Below are 22,992 nucleotides of genomic sequence, written 5' to 3' on the forward strand. Positions count from 1 at the left end.
GAGTCCTTCTGGCAAAAACTTGAAGCCCAATTCTGGAGGGCCATCTTGGATTTGCCGCAGGTTGTTTCTATGTGCCTTATTTGGCATGAATTAGGAATGGTCTCTCTCTATGCCATGTATTGCTGGAAGATACTCTCTCTCTATAGGAAGTATTTAATGGTGGTGAACCCATATGCTATTATGTCTGTATTGGCTAAATATGTGTTATCCACCAAACACGCTAAGATTATGGCCTGAGAAACAGTGCAAAGAACATCTTGGAATCCATAGGGATATTAGAGAGTGTCCTGATTAACAACCCGACTAGAGCTAAAACTAAACTTTGGTTGTATGATTGGACCAAAACAAGAGAAAAATGTCTGCAACTTAGGTTGTTTAAGGTTCAACTGTAAAACATTAAAAAAACTATATTATGTTGAACAGTATATCCTCAAGGTCCCTGACCCTAAATGTAGATCCCTGTATATGAGGCTGAGGTTGAATTTGTGGTATACCAAGGAAATTGTGTTCAGGCGGAAACTTACTGATGATAATTGTTGTCGGTTTTATTCTGTTGTTACCCAAATTGAAACACTAAAGCACCTGATTGTGGAATTCCTGGCTTTACTACCTTTGAGAGTGAGATTTTAGCATATTTTCACTATTTCAGTATTTAATAACGGTCCCTGATAAGCTATGGGAAATCCTTTACAATAGCCACAAATTAAGAATGAATGTAGCGATGATAACATTTATGCAGTCTTTGAACTTTTTGGAACAGGCTAAGTGATATGCTATATGAATTTAATTTTATGTAAATTGGACGACATGATTTGTTGATGTCAATTCACCAAAGAGCAGACAAAGTTGAGATATATTTAATGTGACTTGCAAATAGAATATGCAAACATCATATGCAATATGTATTAACATCATATTATTTTGGACCGTTTTTGAACGGATTGTATATGTAGGTGTTTTCTTTATTATTTACACTTTTGTATATATGTGTTTGGTGTTAGTGAAGTAAATTGAGAAGATCCAATAATAAGAATACTGTAATTTTGTAAATAGCATTGTAAAAAACATTGTAACTGCGAAACAAAGTTTTATTGTATGAATTTGTAATTTGAAAATTTTGAAATTTTGAAAAAATGTTTTTTCATCTAAAACAAATTTAAAAAAATACCAGTCCTCCTCATTCACTCCCTCTGGCCCTCTGATAATTGCTCCTGCCTCTATTGAAACTCCCTGTTTCCCAACCACCATCTCCTGGCCCTTCTGCCCATCCCTGCTGCGCTTTATGTATCTGCTGCTCTTCTGTTGTCTTGGTAATCACTGCCCCTTCCATGCTGAATGTAGCTAACCTTTTCTGGAGTGACTTAGCTTCTGCTTTCTGTGCTTGTTCTGCAATTTGTTTGTCCTTTTCTTGTCTGCTCCTACAAAAATACACTATGTGTTCATGTATCTCAGGCCATTCTTTTGCTTCGATACCATCTACTTTATCTAAATCAGTTTGCACTTTTGTAGGGAGACTCCTGGGCAACAAGTGATCAAAAGCAGCAATATTCTTGCCCCACCCTTCTCCTTCTTCTAATCTCTACAGCGCCCAAATCTGTTGAATGTACAGTGCAGGGTCCTTGCCTGCCCTCATTGTGCAGGCCATGATGGAAATTATGTCAGCTGTGTCAGGGGCCATGTCCCTTAATGCTTTCCTCCATACATGTGCTTGACAGTTGTTAAATTGTGCGCCATTGTGGGTATCACTGCTCACCCATACTCTTGGGTACCCTGCCTTTCTCTGTATCCCATCCACCTGTTCCCTTAGCAGCGCAGGAACAAACTTGTCATGTCCACTACAGGTAATGTGATCCCTGTTGTTTGTTTTTCTAATTTGCCTGCTCCTGCTGTAAGCGAGGGCAGTGTCTTCATTAGGTTTCTCACATCCATATGGCACCAGGGCACATAATGTGCTTTCTCTGCCCCCTTTTGCAGCAAGGGGAACACGGATTTCATCTTCCTCATCTGAGATATCTTCCTTTCCTTCTTCCCCTTTACTAGGGTCATTGTTTCAGGCCGCGATCCAAGATTATGAGCCAATAGTGTGGGTTCCCTCTGTCAATCATCTGTCTCCCAATCTTCATCTTCGCCTGCTGTTTCTCCTTTGCTATATATTATGTCATAGTCTATGCTATTGCAGTGTTCTTCCTCACGTGGTGGAACCTCTGAGTGCCCCCTGAATGGAGGGATTCCTGGCTTCAGTCTACCTTGATATCCTTGATAACCTTATTATCAATCTTAAAACAAATCTGTCCTGCTTTCCACACGTCATTACCTATTGCCACGCCTTGCCCTTTCTCCTGCCCTTGCCCATGCCACGCTCAGGCCTGCTCCTCCTCTGTTTTCTTTATCGCTACTTCTAGTTCTCTACGAGTCATATTTTCTATTTTCATAATTAATGGGTCTCATGTTTTATCTTTTGGCTCTACTGGTGTTCATTTGTTGGGCTCAGTGGGGGGGCGTATACTGGTGTACATAGTGGTGGGCTGTAAAGGAAAGCACCCATAGGGAGGTGGGCAGTGGCTTGTGCCTGATTGGTGTCATGAGGGGCATTCTCTACGTCTTCGAACATTTTCCATAATTCAAGTATACTCTGCCTACTTTTCAACTTTTTTCATTTATATGTTGACAACAGATGTGCATACATATGTACCAATATGGTTTTATCATGGGTGTTCTCTTTGGGCCAAGATTTAAAAAAATGTGCGCATCGCGCATTGGGGAAGTGCTTGGAAGTGCCTGTCGGCTGGTGAGACTGCTGCTTCCACAACTCCATGTGTTTTTCAAGAGTCACGGTACAAGACATTATTGTGAAGCTGGACTATTATACAACTTCAACATACGACTGTGAATCAAACAAAGACCTATCCAGTTATATTTATCCCTTTTTACCCCTTCTTCTAGTGACCTGGCTATTAGCCCCTCCTACCTACCCAGCATCCCTACTTAAAGCACGAGCTGCGCGCATTGGCGCGCGCGCATTGGGGAAGTGCTTGGAAGTACCTGTCGGCTGTCAGCTGGCTGCTGGCTGCGGGAGGTGGGAGGCTTAGAACATTATGAATATCACAAGCACATTGGAGCACTAAATCGTGTAGGTGCCTTTTTCTTTTTGTGCTCTTTGTCTTCTTGTAATCACTAAGACTCAACCAACTATTTACTCAACAGTGAGCTCTCGTGAGCCTCTGAATCAATGGTACTAACATTGAAATCAGGTATGCCTGCACAAGCAGAAATCATGGCTGAAATCATGATGTACTCTAAAGAGACGATGTCATCACCAAAATCGTCCACATCTGGCGAGAGCTTCAAAATCCGCCAGCAATCAGCGTGGGTGCTCCTCCATGAGCGATATTAGAACATTTTGTGAGGTTGGTGGGAGGGAAACAATGGGAGGAAAGCGGCCATTGTGGATCCCTCTCCCCAAGAGCTCCTTAGATGCACCTTTACCCAAGGAAACGATAAAGGTCTCCGTGATGCTAAATAAACCACCCATTAATCTATATACGCCTCCGCACTCTCTAGTAGCGGCCAGAGCACTGGATTTAAACACACAATTAGCACTCAATGCAGACAGGATAATTGTTGGGTCCAGCGTAAATGTCGAATCCAGGACGACTGTTCCGATTGATAATGTGAACCCGAAGAAACTCACAGTGGAAAAGGGAATTCCATTGAGCCATCAGGATCCGAATACTCTAGTGGCAGAGAGTCTACGGGGGAATAACATATCTACCCCGTGTAAACCTGATACTCATATCAGAGAACAGAAAGAGGTAAACTCACCGAGGAATGATCTGTCACAATCACTGATGATGTTTTCTCCCACAGCTAGGAATTCTTCAGCTCTCTCATGTTCATTCATTCATCCCACTCCACGACGAAATAACATAGACCCTATTGATAGGCTCCATTTAGTACCGGGTCATTCTGCACCGGGTCATTTTGTAATAGGCATGGAAACATCACGTCAGACCATGAATGCTGCTCTGTTTTCCCTCACGAGATTGTAGGACACCCTTGACACCAAATTAAATGCACAACATATGATCATAGTACAATTACTGAATGAAATAAACTCCAAACAGAGGCAATGTAAAAATTGTGAGGAGCGGCCCGATGTCTTGATAATGGATGACATAAATGCTCTAAACAGGAAAGTAAAACCATCTGAATGTGAAGAAGTCTTCTTGATTGATTGCACACAAAATCAACAAGGGGTCTTACAACGAAAATGTAAAAACAAAGTCACCTCTACAGTAGAGATGACAGAAAGTACGACAAATGATGAAAATCTAAAAAATAATTCTATTCATATGCCTCTTAAGAACCCAGTGATTGAGCCTGTACAGCCATGCAGAGTGGGTGAAAGATGTAGTTTAAAAAAAAAGACGAAATCTAAAAATCTGGATGATGCAGTAGTATGTGTACCCCATAAAAAACAAAAGGTAACTCCTGCTGTAGAAGATGAGGAAGTACCTGAATGTAGTAATACGCCTTCCTATAATATCTTTAAAAAAGAACAAAGATCCAACTTCTCAGCACGTAAAGACTACATTAAAAAAAAACAAAAAATGTTAAAAGCATGACGAATGCAAAAATCACAGGTACACGACATTTCCTGCAAGCTCTAACTATGCCTAAATCAGCAGTTGCCACTGCTCGTACTGCCATAGCTAATAAGTACAAAAATGTCCACCTATTTAGAATGGCAAGAGAACGTGAAACTGTAAATAAGTCATTAACATATGACCCTTTGGACACCCTGATTAAGCTGAGCAATGAGCAAAAACTGAAAATACCAGAAAATGAAGTGAAAAAAAGTGATTCTGCCGAGAATATGTCATCTGACTGTACTGCACAAAAAGAGGTGATGAGGCCGGAATCTGCTGAATCAAATGGTGAAATTCGCCTACAAATTGATGATTGGAGAGGGGAAATTGAACAATCGTTTAAAAGATTAATTTTCCAAACAAACAAGAGGTGTCATCACAGATAAATAATGGTGAAACATCTAGAACACCTACAGTGAACGCGATCCATCAAGCCCAACATTCCCAATCTACAAAGGGAATGCAGGCTACTCCTAGACCTCAAAAGCAAATATTGAAAAAACAAGAATTAAACCATTTGTTATTGCAATGCCGGCCTCAACCCATCAGATCTTTTGATTTAAACAGACAATCGGTAATGAATATCTTGGCCGATGTACCGTCTTTAACTGGAATCTGGTCTGCTGACATTGATCAAATTGAATTTGTTCATGAAAATGACCTATCAGTGGTCACATTATGGATGAGATCTAGGTTCGTCAAAAATGCAATGTGGCAGGGTAGAGCCGACTTATACGAACTGGGCTTTTTGTTATCAAATCAATCGTCAATGAACAACCCCCAGGAAATGTATATGTGTCTAAATCAGTGGGATATGCTAAAGAATTGACCTCCAAACAGCAAAGGTGGTCCTCAGCTGAGAATGACCAGAGAGGGGAAGGAACAGATTCTAGAATGATGAATTGTTAGCTAAGACAACCTAAATATAAATACTCAGTAGCCTCTTGGAACACCAGAGGTTTCAAGCATTTAACAGCCTCCAAAAACATGATGCTATGGGATTTTGACATAATGGCCTTTCAAGAAATTTGGTTGTCAACACCTCCAATTTGGGATAAACATATTATCACTATGACTCCAGCTATCGTACCAGTGAGAGGTAGGCCCATGGCCGGACTCATGGTAGCTGTCAAAAATTCTCCCCATATCCAACTGGAACCGTGCAGTTCTCCGAATAGCATTTTACAGTTGGTAAAAATAGACTCCATGACAATTGGGCTAATACATTGCTATTGGAATCATTTGGCCATCTCTGACAACCAATTTTTTGAGGCGCTTGATGAATTGTTAAATTTAACTCTCCTTAATCCAAACTGCAGTCATCTAATAATCACAGGTGATCTGAATGCTAACTGTTATGAGCAAAATGGAAAGGATGTTGTCCGGGTGGCTAGGAGGTGGAACTCACTAAGAGCAGAACGGCAATTTCTAAGATTGAATGGTGCCAAAGGAGGTGACATTCCTCCCAATCCTACGTGGCACAGAGGAGCGCAATCTGACTTTATTGACTACACTTTTGTAGATAAGGGACTGTTTGACCGTATTGATGAGTTTAAGATAATCCAGCAAGATAAAAGTGACCATGATAAACAATCCTTTAAAAGGTCAACGTGTCGGAATAAGAAAAGCTTTGATAGTTCGTTAGCTCCTAACATGATCTTGAACTCTGCACGAAATCGATTCATTTGGACTCATCCGATGTTAGAATCTTTGAATCAAAATCTCACTAAGAAATATGCAGATAGCAAAAACTCTTATCCAAAGAATGAGACATCCTATGTTGAAAAATTACAAATCTTTGCATATCAGAAGAAAACATCATGTGCCAAAGCACCACAGAAACTTCATGCCTATAGCAATGAAATTGCATTGCGTAAAACTCAATATAGATATGAAAAAAGACAGCTTCAGAATCTTGATTTGGATACACGTATACCCCAACTGAAGACGCTCAAATGTAAGTACAAAAATTGGATAAAAAGCAGACATGTCCAAATGTACCAAGATGATGCAGAACTAATGCTTGAAAGGCTAAGATCTAAAAGCTCTGCCAAAATATGGTCATTACTAAAAGAATCTCAGTGTAAAATACAAACTGTGCATCAAATGAACCCGATTTCGCAAGATGTATGGGCTGCATATTATAAAACATTATATGATGACACGTACACTAAGAGATCTAATGTCATCCATGATAACACCCAAGATGCAGATCTTGTTTTTGATGTTGAAGACGTGTTATTTTTTATATCTAAACTTTCTACCTCCAGATCTCCTGGCCCTGATGGGCTATCAAACTATATGATCAAAAAGAACCCGAGGGTTGGGCCCTGATCTTTGTCACAATATTTGAACATACATTGAGAACAGGATGTATGCCACTATCATGGAGGAAATCAATCACCATTCCAATCCATAAGAAAGGGTTGAACTCTGATCCAGCAAATTATAAACCAATTTCATTGCTGGATATTCCCGGTAGATTATTTGCCAGACTGTTACTAAGAGATCTGAACAAATGGCTAAACACGAACAACTTTTGTGACCCGAATCAAACAGGTTTCGTACCAGGAATCGGTACCTCTGTTAATTTACATATTTTGGAAATTATTAAACAACAGGAGCGAGACAAACAACAATCAGTATTCTTGGCATTCATTGATTTTCAAGCCGCTTTTGACTCAGTTTGTAGAAAATTATTAATCAAAAAACTATTGATGGCAAAGTGTCCCTATTATCTGGCATTTTGGGTTAATGAATTGTATACCAACACAACAGTGCAAATTAGGTTAGCATTAGATGGCACTTTGTCAAACCCTATTCAAACATGTCGTGGGCTAAAACAAGGATGCATCTTGGCAAGCACCTTATTTAACTTTTTCGTTTCTGCTGTGCGGCACGATTTTTGTAATGTTGTTTCAGATGCTCCACGTATTGGAAGCCAGGTAGTCCCCTGGTTGTTTTATGCCGATGACTTGGTTTCGTTGGCAAAAACTCCCAGGGGCCTACAAGAACTATTATTGGCACTAACAAAGTTTGCTGATACTAATTTGCTGAAGATAAACCAAGACAAATGTAAAATCATGATGTTAGGTCTAAAAAAGAATCTCACAAAAAATGGCTCTTACAAAATGTTACCATTGATGTCGTGTCTGAGTATAAATATCTAGGGACACAAATCAGCAACGATAAAAATGATAGACCTTACTAGAGAGGACTAGAACAAGAAAATCGAACTGGTATTGCCCAAACCAAAATAATTTTGGCCAAATATGGAAAATTCTCGTTATCTCCGGCGGTAATTTTTTCATAAACAAAAGATCACTCCGATCTTGACGTATGCTGCAGAGACGAGAGACATCATTCCAGAGAAAACTTGGCAAATTTTGAAGGGTCAATACTGGAAAACAATATGTGGTGTGCCAATAACGGTATCTATGTGCCTGATTCGCCATGAGTTAACAATTACATCCTTGTATGCCATATATTGTTGGAAGGTTTTATCGCTATATCGGAAGTACCTGATGTCAGCAAATCCAAATACTGTGATGGCAAAAATGGGCAAACATATGTTGGAGTCTAAGAACAAAAGAATTTGTAAATGGCGTAATTGGTTAGATCAGATAATGGAGGAAGCAGGTATTAATAAAGATCTGCTCATTATAAACCCTCAAAGAGCCAAGAAAAAACAATGGCTGTTTGACTGGATTACTAGAAGAAATGCCTGCATAAAACTAAGAGTCTTTAAGGAACAAGCATATAAAATCAAAAAGTTATACAAACGGAACAGTATTTGCTCAAATATCCCGATCCTAAAAATAGATTTGGTTATTTGCGGCTAAGAATGAATCTTTACATGACCAATGAAGTAAGACTCATGAGAAAACTCACAGGAAATGATGATTGCAGATTCTGTAAAGTACCAGGTCAGAGGGAATTGTTAAAACATCTGATTGTGGAATGTGATGAGTTGAGTGAAAGAAGAATAATATGTGTCAAACATATGTATGTTGGAAAAACAATCTTGAACTCTGAAACTCTCTGGGATTCTTTATATAACAGCCAGATTCTACAAATGAATATGGCAATGGTACTATTTACTCAATCGTTAAAGCTAAGCGAACAGTCTGATGTAATTGATCCTAACAAAATGTTTATGCCGAAAAGAAGGAGAGAGTTAAAAGTGGCTGTTAAAAATGCTTGAATAGAAAAACAAACTTAGTTAAAGCTGTTGTAATTAAGAAAGATTTTGTTTAATTGTCTATTATATTGTGCTCATTTTAAAGAAAGAAAAGGGTTTAGGGACTTTTAAAAAAAATATATATATAATTGTAAATTTATGTGATATACGGGTTTTCTTTTTGCTTTTCTTTTCTTTTCTTCTTGTTGTAAATTTTAGTAATGGAGATTTTATATGCTTGATATGATGTATAATAGATTTATGATTTGAAAGCCTATAACGTTTGTCTTTACAGCTATATCAAATAATAATTAAAAAAAAAGAAAAAAAAAATGTTGTTCTGTTCCCTGAACCCACTCCAGGTGGTACTTCAGGATTCTTTCTGCATATTGTCTAACCGTCTTACATATTGCTCCAAAGGAGTACCCAAAGTCCTTCTCAAAACCAACCTTATTTTCAACAAAAACCTCACAGACACTGATCCAGTGGTGTATTACCTCAAAGCCACAACAAAACTGGTTCACCCTTACACAACAAAAAAAACCACCCCCCTTAAAACTCTTCTACTTATACAATGACCATAAAAGGACCCTATCCACAGAATGGGCTCCAATGCCCCACACATATACAACTATTAACAAACCCATAATAAAAGCACATTTGTTTACATAATGGCGTATGCCTTTCTCTGTCTCCTTCCCTTGAGACGAGGGCACTCAACCCTCCTCACTCTCCATTCACTTTAGAATGGAGGGATACTGGGCCTTTTGCACTTTGGACCGTCACTTCAAATACAGCGCTGTCTTTCCTTGTTTTCAGAGGAGCTACCCCAAATCCATTTTTCACTCATTTCTATTTATGATGCCATTTTTCCCTGCGGCGGGGGAGCTTCACCTCTCTACTAGGCAAAACTCATGCACTATTTCACCACATTGTCTTTCTTCGTCTTTGTGGGGCTTCCCTTTCTCTCTTCATCTACCCATGAACCATATGAAACTATATATTTTCCCTCCCATCATGTTTTTCCTGCAAATGTGCACTCACGTCCTACCTGTTCTCAGAGGTCCTCCGATGTTGTGTCCCCTTCAATTGCCTGCACAGCAGGGCAAAACACCCTGCTCCAGGGATCAGGCAGGACTTCTGGGAAACACAGTGCCTACAAACCCCTTACGGTGTACACATGAAATGGTCACTGCAGGTATGTGATATATGATATGGCATTTGTAACACACCTATACACAAGTGTTTCAAGGCGGTAGGCACTGTAGCCCAGGATATGTTTATGTTTATGTGTTTATGTTTACATTTATATAGCGCACCAGGTACCCTAAGGCTTAAGGGCAAAACATTCAAACAGAACAGGACAAATACATACAGCAGAATCCAAGACCTAACTCACCAGCGAGAGTCCTGCCAAAATAGAGTCAGAGAGAATGGAAGCATTTTAAGAAAAAAGTACGGTTTTCAGCCCCTTCTTAAAAATCTCCGTAGAGAGATATGCAGACGGTGAGCCACCAGCCATTCGAGGGTCTTGAAAATCACATCGGGTTCACCAAAAACCCAAAAGATAAAACACAATCCAAGGAATCAATAAGGATTGCACGATTTTGCAAGACAAAACAAGATTTATTAAATGCAACTACCACTGGAATGGTCAGTCAGCTCTGCAGAACTGAAAAACTGAAAACGCTATTGACACGCCCATCTCACTTGACAGTTTTTATAGATAAAACCATGAAACAACATTTGTTACAAATATCAAGTACATGTTAATTCCACATTTCCCATTGGCTATTCCCTATACAGAAATCTAAACACAACCTATACAACCCAAACTAATTGTTCAGTAACCTCCCCATAATCATTTGAATGCCACCCCCTATGAATGACGTAAATGTGTTTTCATTGTGCAACATTATTGATATTACTGTTGCTACAATGGCCTTCTACCATTGGCCAGAACATCTTCTTGTTGTGCAGGCCCTCCTGAGATGATCCAATCCTGAAGCGAGTGTGAACAGTGAAGTTGCGGCAACAAAATTGACACAATAATACTTTCTCTTGGCGCCAGACAACTTGGCACTCCTCGGTGATTCTCAGATCTTGCAGTTGTACATTTGGCAACACTTCATGCGCCTCTCACCTTGAAACATGTTGCTTTCCTGGCACACATCAATCCATATCTCTCTTGGATGCTAGGTGGCATCATAAAAACGCAGCCGAGGGACTACTCTTGAGTATTCATTTCTCAGATGTATTTGCTCTATTTAGCCTGTCAGTTGAAGTTCCAATGGTCCTACCGCTTCTCAATGGGGGCAGTGTAACCCCAACCTCATTCAATATCCTAGCTAGGTCCTGCTTCCAGGCCTTGTTCACACCAAAACATGTCCTTTACTGCCATTACATTTATCTAATGTTGGGAATATATTATTACCTATCTCCTGCTTGAAGCATCAGGGAACAGCTAAGTCTTGCAACAATAACCATTCTTTGTGTGGCGCTTTGCCTTTCCTCCAAGGCCTTGGCCGTCTGACCATTCGCTGGAGAGAGAAGTAAAAATAAAGTATAATTAAACGAACAAGACAGACGCTCAGAAATGCAGACTAGTGCTTCTTACTGACCGAAAGCTCCAAACTCTAACTAGGCCTACTTCAAGGTGGCAATGCTCTGTCAACTGTGGCAGGTGGCCCTTATGCTAATAAAAACCAACATCTACCCTACTTAATGTGTGCACTACCGGGCACTTCAGCCATATGCTCAACACTCACAAAAAGCTTGTCCTAATATACTGATGTCACAATCTAATTATCTCCACTGCAACAAAGACATCATCTAATTCAGTGATGCTAGCTAAATGTAAGGGACAATATCCCTCGCTGCCCCTCATTTCACCATGTAATCCTTTCTAGAATGTGTCAAAACTAAGTGCAATTCACATGCAAACACAAATGCTAAAACAAATGATAAAAATATGGAGACTATACTAACTAGCTGTCTACGCTAATAGAATTTGCACAGCCTGAAACCTCCTTCCACATTTGGAGTGTTGCACCTGCATGCACACACATAACTCCTCACATGCAATTTCTCCCTGGCTGTACTCTGTCATAATTTTGGCTTATAGGTGGCGCTTACCACCTAATAGCGAACATTTAAAAGTCACTAGTGTTTATCCTTTTCAGCTTTGTGTCATGTCCTGAAATGTCACCATCCTCAGCACGGCAGAATTCGGCAGAGGCTTAACCCGTCCCCCAATCAGTCCTCTGTGAAAGAAGGAGGCATAAACATGCAGACAACAAGTTGCAAAGGCTATTTCAAACATCCCAGACCGAAAGTGAGACCCTCTCCCTATGGGCCGGCCCTTGAAGGACCTGTGAGATCAGACTGACCGTTTGCTTGCCCCAAACGGATAGGACATCACAGAGGAGTCTGCCGTCTGCCGCGGAAGAGTGCTCAGCTTGTGAAAGTGGAAGGAAACCAGTCCCCAACCTCCAAACTTCCATGTATGTGGTAACCCATTGCATTGTTGGCTTCTGATAACATATTCTGGTTTAATTTTGTGTTTAATGCCCAGCAACTGTGGAAGTAGATTAGGGGTTGGGCTGATTTGAATACCCAAAACACATTGCTCAATGACTGAACTGGATGGTTCTCGCTGTGGAATGTGTGGTGTGTTAGCTGTAAGGATCTTTTCTACTTTCACCTTTCGATTGTCAGGTGTTTTAAATACACCAAAACAATGATGGTGTGTGGTGGCCTTAATAAAGACAGTACACCGTGTGTGGTAACTGTGGTATTTATTTGATACCGTGGGTGGAGGGATCAACTTGGGAATATAATGTCCATGGGCAAGGGGGCGGAAGCTGTACTCACAGTTGGGCAGTCCTGTTCAGGCAGCTGCTTCTATGCTGCTTATGTGTGTCCCTGGGTGATGCACATGGTTCACACCAGAGCCCCCAGGAGGCTGTACTCAGCCATGGCTTTATGCTCTGGTGTGTGTGTTGGATGCCCAGGCCTGGGAGCCTGCTAGCTCCGTGTTTCAGGAGGAGTGCAGGGGCAGTCCTCTCACTGCACTCTCCCGCCTGCTTCTGATAAGTGTGCATTCCATCGCACTTCTCCTCAGCTGTTCTCGTAAGATCGCATCCCCGTGATCTCGCGATAGGAAGTCCCCACACACCTCTTTTGGTGGGAAAAAGGACATGTGGTCAGTGCATAACAAAGTCTGAGAACTTGCTGCGTTTCCTTCTCTCACGCTGGGGTCTGCCTTGTTCGGAGGATGGATCTGACTGGCGACATGGGACGTGGGGAGATTCGGGTGGATCAGGTTCACCTTGTGTCATTTCTCTCTGTGCCCCCTCAGGCGGGGACGAGGGGCTCATGCTTGTGGGTTCTTTGTGATGCTGCGTTCCCGATGAGTTATCCCTGGTATGATGCGGGTTGCTGGATGGACTTTGCTGGGCCAGTCCTTCTCCTACTTCCCCGAATGGGTGGTTGGTGGTTTCTCTTCTGCGGTACATGGCCACTCGTTCCAAGTTCCATCGCCTACCATCACTGGTGCATATGTGGTTGGGTCCCTTTGCGATGACCTTTATGGGTCTACTGTATTTGGAGCCGGTCATGGTGTCTTTATGGGGAAGGCGTATTTTTACCAGGTCGTCTTTGTTAACTGCTGTGCGTTGAGCGGCCCTGTGTTTGTCCCCTTGAGCCTTCATTGCTTCCTTGTTTTTCTGCATGCAGAATACATGTCCACATCTTCGTCTACCCTTACTTGGTGTAGCCAAGGCGGTGCCAGCATGGACACCGCCCTTCTCCCTCTCAACAGTTGGAAGGGTGAAACGCCTGTGATGGTGTTAGGTGTGATGTGGTGGGCTGCGACGGCCTCTTTTACTGTCTTGCTGGGGTCTAAGCCCAAAGCCTGTGCCAACTGTAGCACCCCTTTGATGAAGCGGTTTGCTCTCTCGACGAGCCCGTTGGCTTGTGGGTGGTACAGACTCACTCTCAACTGTCGAATGTTGTGCTTTTTCAGGAATTTCTCAATTTCTCGGGACACTAGTTGCACCCCATTGTCGGTCACTATCTCTTCGAGAAGGCCTTCAGGCTGGAAGACGATGGTGAGCGCCTCGATGACAGTGCTGGTGGTGATGTCTGGGGAAAATTCGATCTCAACCCACTTGGAGAAGTAGTCGACCATGACGATTCCATACCTGTGCTCTGAGGACATGCCATCCAGTGGGCCGATGAAGTTCAGTCCTATTTTGTGCCACACTCCTTTGGGGACCTCAGTGGGCATCATGGGGCCTGTCTCATGGACAGGCATTTGATGCATTCATGGCACCTCTCTATCATCGCCCGTATGTCCTGGTCCATGCCTGGCCACCAGTAGGTGTCGCATACTCTTAGCCTTGTCATGTTGCTACCTAGGTGGCCCGAATGTGCTCTGCACATGATGACTTTCCAGATGCCTCTGGGGGGAATCACCCGGTCGCCTCGTAGAATGAGGCCATTCATGAATGTGATTTCATCGCTCACCTTCCAGTAGGGGCGTAGGCCTTCTGGGACTGCTTTCTCATTGGGCCATCCTTCGCAGACCCACACTGCCACGTGGTGGAGGGCTTCGTCCTGCTCGTATTCATCTTGCCAGTGGCGCTCACTTAGTTCCATAAATTTGCCATTCCTGAGATTGCCTATGGAGGGTACTACGCATTCATCTTCAAGGAAGGTGGTTCCTGGGGCATTTTGGTTCAGGATCCTAGACCTGCAATCTGCTTGTCTGCTGGGCATTCTTCCAGCCTGCGATGTGGGCTATTGTGTAGGTGTATTCTTGGAGTTTGGCTGCGATTCTGGCCAGTCCCAGTGTGGCGGTCTTTGTGCCCCCTGGATTTAGCATTTGTATGAGGGGTTTGTGGTCGGTGACCAATCGGAATTTTGTGCCCCAGACATACGAACGGAAGTATTCTACGGCCCAGGCACATGCTAGTATTTCCTTCTCGACTGTAGAGTAGTTCTTCTCCGATGCTGACAGGGCCTTTGAGGCGAACGCTACAATGTTCTCAGTGACACCCTTTTTTTGGGATAGGGTGGCACCTAGCCCATAGGCGCTGGCATCGGTAGCGATACATGTTTCCCATTCTGGGTTGAAGGGTTTTAAACAGGGTGGATGGAGCATTCTTCTCTTGATCTCCTTGCATGCTTTGTCCTGCTGGGGCCCCCATGCGTAGCTCGCACCTTTCTTCTGGAGTTCCCTCATGGGAGACGTTGTTTCCGAGAATCTCGGGACAAATTTCATGTAGTATTCTGCGAGGCCCAGAAAAGACCGGAGTTCGTCTTTGGACTTTTGGGCCGGGGCTTGGTTATGGCTTCCAGGAGGTTCTTCTTAGGGCTCATTCCCTCCTTCGAGATGTGATAGCCGAGGTATTCAACTTCCCTTACGATGAAACTGCTTCTTGCAGTTTGCTCAGTACTGCAGCGAGTGCCTTGTCATTGGTCTCTGAGTTCTTTGCTCACATGAGTATGTCGTCGTGGAAGTAGAAGACGTTCGCGATTCCTTTCAACAAGGAGCTCATCATCCTCTGGAACGCGGATGCTGCTGAGGACAAGCCAAACGGCATTCTGGTATACTAGAACGTGCCAAATGGGGTGATGAATGCCGTGAGTGGGCGCGAGGATTTGTGCAAGCTGATTTGGTGGTATGCATCACGCATGTCTAGTTTTGAGAATACTGTTGCTTCTTTCATCATGAGCACTATCTCACTGATGCTGGGAAGCGGGAAGCTGTCGGTGACGACTTCTAGGTTGAGGCTTCTGAGGTCGATGAAAACTCTGAGGTCTTTTGAAGATTTCTTTTAATGAGTACCACTGGACTTAACCATTCTGTGGATTCTACTGTTTTGATGGTGCCCTCCTGGGCCATTTTCTGGAGGTGAGCTTCCAGCGCAGGTCTCACTGTGGCAGGTACGGACCTGACCTTGTGCTTCACAGGCACTGTGTTGTGTTTTAGGCGGATCTTTTGGACATAGTCCTTAATTTTTCCCGGAGTTTTGGAGAACAGGCCAGGGAAGGCTTCTTTCCAAATCAGCGCTCCTCCTGAAGAGACCGCAAGCACCTGTTCTGGTGTACTGGGGTCTAGCCTTATGCTGAGCCTGTGTTGATCATCCCACCCTAGTACAGCAGGGCCTTGAGAAGCGAAGTAGGCTTTTGTCATAATGGACCTGCCTTTCAACTCAATCCTTGATTTAATGTAGCCGAGCAGATCCACAGTGGCACCTCCGAAGACTGTCGGCTTTTGTCTGGTGGCTCTAATTTCTACTTTGTCTGGCCCCATCATTTCTTTATAGGTGGCGGCTTTTGCATTCCACGTGCAGGCCTGGGCCAGGTGACCAAAGCATAAACATTTTGAACACTCCTTGTTCCTGGCAGGGCATTCAGGATCACTGACCATGTGTTTGGTGCTGGTACATCTGTAGCACTTTGGTGCATCCCTCTGTCTGGGACCTTTGTCTCTGGGTTGTCGCAAGGCTGTCTTTCTCTGCGCCCTCTCCATTGCAGCGCTGATATGTCTGGTACCGGTGAAGGACTCCCGATCTCTTTGCACCTGCTGGTGGTCTCCTCTTCGGCTCTGGCTATTTGGATGGCCTTGTCAAGGTCCACTTCCTTCTCCTGGATGAATTTATCCTGAACTATTCTGGAATTGGTGTGTACCACGAGCATGTCGCAGATGACTTGTTCTGCATTGTCGCCGAATCCGTATAGGGATGCTAGTTCTTTCATCCTGGTAATGTAGTTGTTGACTGGTTCATTGCCCTACAGCTTGCGAGTGTAAAATCTCAGTCTGTGCAACACCATGTTTTCTTTATTTGTGAACCTTTTCACGATGCGGCGAACTGCCTCCTGGTATGCGTCGTAATCATCGCCTGCCGCTGGTATGGCCTTTAGTCCTGCAAATATGCCCTGCCGTTCGACCCCCATTGCGTTCAACAGCATCACTTTCTTCCTGGCTGGTGCGTATTCCATTCTGCACATTGCATCCAACTATGTGGAAAAAAGTGGTTCCAACTGCTGCCACAGAATTGCCGGGGTCCCTGGTGAGGGGAGGAATGTGGGGTGGGGCGTGGCCCCTTGCATGGTGGTTATGCTGGGTTCTGGATCCTCGTCGCCAGTTATGTGGTGGCCTCAATGAAGACAGGACACTGTATGTGGTAACTGTGGTATTTATTTGATACTGTAGGAGGGGGGATGAACTTGGGAATATAAAGTCCATGGGCAAGGGGGCAGAAGCTGTAGTCACAGTTGGGCAGTCCTCTTCAGGCAGCTGCTTCTATGCTGCTTATGTGTGTCCCTGGGTGATGCACATGGTTCACAACAGAGCCCCCAGGAGGCTGTCCTCAGCCATGGCTTTATGCTCTGGTGTGTGTGTTGGCAGTGGCGCAACACAAAATGTGGGGGCCCCCGTGCGAGCCATGCTGAAGGGGCCCCCGCCTCGACAACAAATCACAGGTCGCGCCATACTCTGGGTCGGCCTAGATTGTTACGCTTGCACAATATACACGAACGTGCTGATGAAGGGGTATGGCGCACACTGCACTAGGAGAAAGATAAAAATATGTATTTTAATGCAATACAGTACACTTTCTTAGAAAAATTGTCTATAAAGCCACAGTGTTTGCAATTGTTTTGTAGGGTGACACCAATCCAATACATGTAAGTCACCAACAGTGCACGGGAACATTAATGCTTTGCTGTTAAAAATGCCATGCCACAATGAAAACATGCCCAACCGGCTGCACAATGTAGACCAGTGTAGACACGTAATAACATAACAGTAAAGAATGCCAGGCCACATTTAGACATACCTATACTGGTTGCACCGAAATGCCAGTCAAAGCAATAACACTCATCAAGAAGAGAGCACACATTAAATTCTGCGTCTCCGCGGCCTCTACCAACACGGCCAAACTCGTTAAAATCTGCAAGGAACTGGTCAATCCTGTTGCAGTCTCTACCTCTCCTGTTCTCTCCAAGGCCCTAAGTACGGCTCTGGCCTCTCACTTCTCTGCTAAATCTCAGGACATCCTGCCCTCTATCTCCTCTTCCTCTCCCTTTTCCTCTCTCGGTCCCCTTTGGCTATCTCTATCTCTCCCCCTCTTTCCTTTTTCCTCTTTCTCTCTGATAACACCTGACGAGGTTTCTAGACAAGTCCGATCTATGAAAGCGTCCTCCAAACAGGTGCTCCCCTGCTCCTCCAGAACCATCAAGGACCATATTGACACTCTCGCTCCAGCCTTGGCCGATTTCTGTAATCACTCTTTAGGCACTGGAACGTTACCCTCTCCCCTTACGCACTCCCTTGTGCACCCACTCCTCAAGAAGTCGTCTGCTGTTCCTACCTGCCTGGCAAACTATTGCCGAATCTCCATTACCCCTTTATCGGGCAAACTCTTGGAAAAGCTTGCCATCTCCCAGCTTACTCTCCACACTGAATATTTTGGTTATCTCCATTACCATCAGTCAGGCTTCAGAGCTGCCAGAGGCATTGAAACTGCTCTCCTGAACACCTGTGAAGATCTGCTCTCTAACCCTGATTCCAGCATTCCTTCTGTCCTCACCCTCTTTCTTTCCTCTGCTTTCGACACGGTCAACAACGCCATTCCTGATCAATCGACTCCGTGAGAACCTGGGCATCGCGGATCAGGCCCTGGAGTGACTGATCTCCTTCCTCTTGGACTGCCCCCCCCCCAGGTCCAACCTGGTCCCAATCTCTCTGCCACCTCTGTCTACCTATGTCGTTCCCCAGGGCTCTATACTCTCACCCTGGTTTTTCAACCTCTACTTGGCCCCTCAGGCCCACCTGATCTCTACCTTCTCCTCTAACTTTCAGTATTATGAGGATGACTCAGCTTTCCTTCAGGCTTCCCTCAGCCTCCTCTCCTCTCTCGCTCGTTCCTGACTGTCTATCCGCGATTTAGGATTGGTGCGCCTCCAATGATCTCTGCCTTAATGCCAGTAAGACTGAGATCCTTCTCATTGGGACCCTGGCACCAGCTTTCCCTCTCTCACTCTGGCCGTCCGCCTTGGGTCCTCTTCCTTCACCTTCCTGTGAGGCAAAAAACCTTGGTGTCATCTTCTATGCCACTCTCTCTTTCTCTCCTCACATCTCGGATGTCACCAAGAAGTTCCACTACCAGCTGCTCTTCCCTTTTTCACTTTCCACCAGAAGCTCACTGTCTCCAGTGCCCTGGTTCTCTCTAGGCTGGACTACTGCAATAGCCTCTTTCTCATTCTGCCTTCCTCTACTCTCTGTCATCTGCAACTAATCAAGAACAGGACTGCAAGACTTATCCTTAGCCTCAAGCCCAGGGATCATATCTTTCTAGCCCTGAAATCTCTCCACTGGCTCCCGATGGCTGCAAGGATCAAGTTCAAGACCCTTTGCATTGTCCACAAGGCTTTCTGGGGCCGGGGCCCACACTACATCCAACGCTCTCTTCCAAAATACCTTCCTTTTTGAGCCCTTTGATCAGCTACCTCCAACTCTCTAAGGGTTAGACGCTTCTCCAGGTAGAGAGTGGGGGTAGAGCTCTCTCCTCTGCTGGTGCCTCCCTCTGGAATGGTCTCCCTGTCCCTTCAAACTTGAGCCGGACCATCTAAAGTTTGGGAATCAGCTCAAAACGTTCCTTTTCTCCTCTGCTTTCTCTCTTTCCCCTCCCTACCACTCGTAAAGTTAGCACCTATCCCAACATTTGAAGGGTTAGCCCCCCGAAATGTAGGTTTTGTTGTGCTCTTGTACACAAGCACACACACCATTCACCATATACATACCCAGCCATCCATACATTTAAGTGTGCACCCTTTCACCACACAGACACACTCAGGCAGCCACCCGTATGTTTAAGTGTGCCCCCCTTCACCATACAGGCACACCCAGGCAGCCACCCATACATTTAAGTGTGCACCCTTTCACTGTACACGCACACACACACACCCAGCGACCCATACATTTGTGTGCACCCTTTCACCATACACTCACACAGGCAGCCACTTATACATTTAACTGTGCACCCTTTCACTATACACTCACACACGCACACGGCATGGGGTTGAGGTGATCCCTATTACTTCAAAAAAAAATTGGGGCTCATTATGGGTCTGGCGCTAACCGTGCCGGTGCTACCAGCGGGTTGCCACCAGACCCGTAAAAAATTACCAGCGCCTCACTTCCCGGTGCCACCGGGCTCTTCCAAGTCTGGCGGCCGGGAAGTCAGGTGCCGGTAATTTTGGAAATCCCCATTCTCGTGGAGTCCCATCGGACTCCATGGGATTGGGGACACCGAAGCACCTGTTGATAACGGTGCCGGTGCTTCCGTGACAGGTCTGCCTACCGTGGCCGCTGTGCCCGGCAGGGTCAGACCTGTCAGGCACACCGGCCACAGCATGTAGACCTGTAACATGCCGGTCCGGAAACAACAGTGCCTGTAAGATTACCAGCACCGTTGTTTCCGGGGCGGCATGGTCAGAATGAGCCCCATTGTTTCTTTTTGAAGTCACTCTAACTTCATTAGGAAATTATTCAGTGAAGGCCCGAACCATAACAGAAATACTTTCTTTATCAAGGCAGTATGACTTCAAGAATAAACTATTTACTTTTGAAGTCATAGGGCTCCACCCACCACCCCATGACATGGAGCCCTCCAGCCTAGGGTTTTCCATGCCATGGGTTGGGGGAAGCCCTCAGCCTTCAAAAAGAAAGTTTCTTTTTGTAGTCACTCTGTCTTCATAAAGAAATGATTTCTGTTACAGAAATAATTTCTTTATTAATGCAGAGTGAATTCAAAACGAAACTTTTTTGTTGAGATAATTACATGCGCTTGCGGGGCCCCCGCACCGCAGGGCTGCAGGGGCCCCTGTTACACCAGTGTGTGTTGGATGCCCAGGCCTGGGAGCCTTCTAGCTCCGTGTTTCAGGAGGAGCACAGGGGCAGTCACCTCACTGTGCTCTGGCCCCCGCTTCTGATAAGCACTCGTTCCCTCGCGCTTCAGCTGTTCTCGCGAGATGGGATAGGAAGTCCCCACATGGTGCTTGCAGTAATTTTTGGGAATGGGTATGGTATTAGCCAGAATTTCTTTTTAGCGTATTTCTTCACAAAAAGTAAGCAGTCAATAAGAAACAGGTCATTTGTTTTAACCTTCATCCACAACTAAGCTACTGCCCCTTCAAAGGGTTACATTTACACGTGCACAGCATGCGCACTTGACTGCGCCTTCAAATGGTTACATTTACACGTGCACAGCATGCGCACTTGACATTGTGTTGAAAGAGCGTTTATGAGTAACATGTAAAGCAGACTTGTTATGTTAAGACTTTTTTTTATACTGCACCATTCATCACTGCAGGGGTTTTAGCATCGAGGTTTGTCTGGAGAGTGACGTATTGCGCCCTGGTGAGAGGTATCGATAACTGCGCGAGAGAAGAAAAGGGCCACAGAGTAGCGGGAAGGGCGAAGGGGGACAAAGGCTAAATGCACATGAAAGATTTGTACAGGTAAGAAAAATAAGGAGGGATAGGCATGCAGTTTGTGAAGGTGTGCACAGGAGTGATGTAGAGGTGTAAAATGGTGTTAACTTCTGAGAGCTTGTGATAAAAACATTTCAAAGCAGTTGACTCCTGGTGAAGGGGCGGAAAATGAAAAGTGTCCTACTGTGCATAGATTTTCATTGAAAATGGCATGCTCCTCTCTTCTGAGAACATAAGTAACTTCCTTAGATTTTGACAGCTAGGTTTTAATGTACCTCGTGAAAAGAACAGCCTGGTGGGAGATGTCCCTGTAAAGTTTTCAAACGTGCCTAAATGCGACGGGCTAATTCACGGGTCGTGGGTAAGTGGCGGGAATCCTGTCCACATGAATACTGATCTGTAGAAGCGCGTGTTAATGCTGAACTCTACGAGTGCCTCCCCTATTTGATGCTTACGCGTCAGGGGTGTTGCTAGGTCTGGAAAAGATCCGGGGCTAAGCTAATGTCGGAACTTTCTGGACTGGGGGTAGCTAGCCTTTTGGCTGTAGCTCCTGAGATTCTATCCGGGGCTACAACCAAAAGACCAGGGGCTATAGCCCCTTAGCCCCCCCCCCCCTAGCAGCGCCTCTGTTGCGCGTTAATGCACCTATTGAAATAATCTACTGCAGTATCATTTAAGGCGAACGAGTTCTGATTTTTTAGCTTCTGTTTTCATTTTTTGTGTTGTTTTTTAAAGCAATATGTGGTGTCTTCTGATTATTGGATGTGTGTTTAAGGTTTGCTTTCAGGGATGTGTACAAGGCAGGGTCGGACTGGGACAAGAAACAGGCCCGGAGACCCAAGAAAATGTGGCCCACCCCTCTAATCAAAATAGCGGTCCACCCCTCGCCTCACGACGCTTGCCCTCTGATGACATCACCGGATGCGATGTCATTTGACCCCAACCGAAAGTGACATCCTGGGAAGGGATGAAACACGACTTTTCACCCCTTGACAAAACAGGAAGTGGCATCAAATAGCATTGTTCCTAAGTACACTGCGAAAACTATGGTTATGATTTCACTAATGTGATATACATTTCATACTGGAATGGATCACCATATGTATCATTAATGTCTGTGTGTATAGATACATATTGTCAAATGACTGTGAGTGCAAGCAGATGTCCAAGGCCAAATGATAATATGTTATTTTATAGCACTTACACTTAAGCTCTTTTTTATAGAACAAATATGCACACAATATCACCCAGCCTGTGTTGGTACTCATGTATCGACCTCAGAAGGATGAAAGGCTGAGATGGCCTTGCTGGGATTCACACCTGCCACCTGCAGATCACATACACATCACAGCAGCGAGCGCTCAACCCACCGAGCTATAATATCAGCTATAGTAAAATAAGCAATTACTCTGTAGTGGATACCATTAAACTGGTAACTGAGATATAACAGCAGACCAGTTAAGTTAAGTTCATCTGCAGGTCTGGTGCAGAGTTGGCCGCATGCTGCAGCAGCATGTGACTGATGCATGCATCATAATTTAGGATGCACACATCATGCATGCAAATCATTCATCAAAGCAAGGTAACATGTGCTACCTTGCTTTGATGAATTATGCCGTTGCAGGTGCTTTTTGTTTGTTTAAATAAAAATGATGT

The sequence above is a fragment of the Ambystoma mexicanum genome, chromosome 11, assembly GCF_040938575.1.
Source record: "Ambystoma mexicanum isolate Mex_15411 chromosome 11, UKY_AmexF1_1, whole genome shotgun sequence".
NCBI lineage: Eukaryota > Metazoa > Chordata > Amphibia > Caudata > Ambystomatidae > Ambystoma > Ambystoma mexicanum.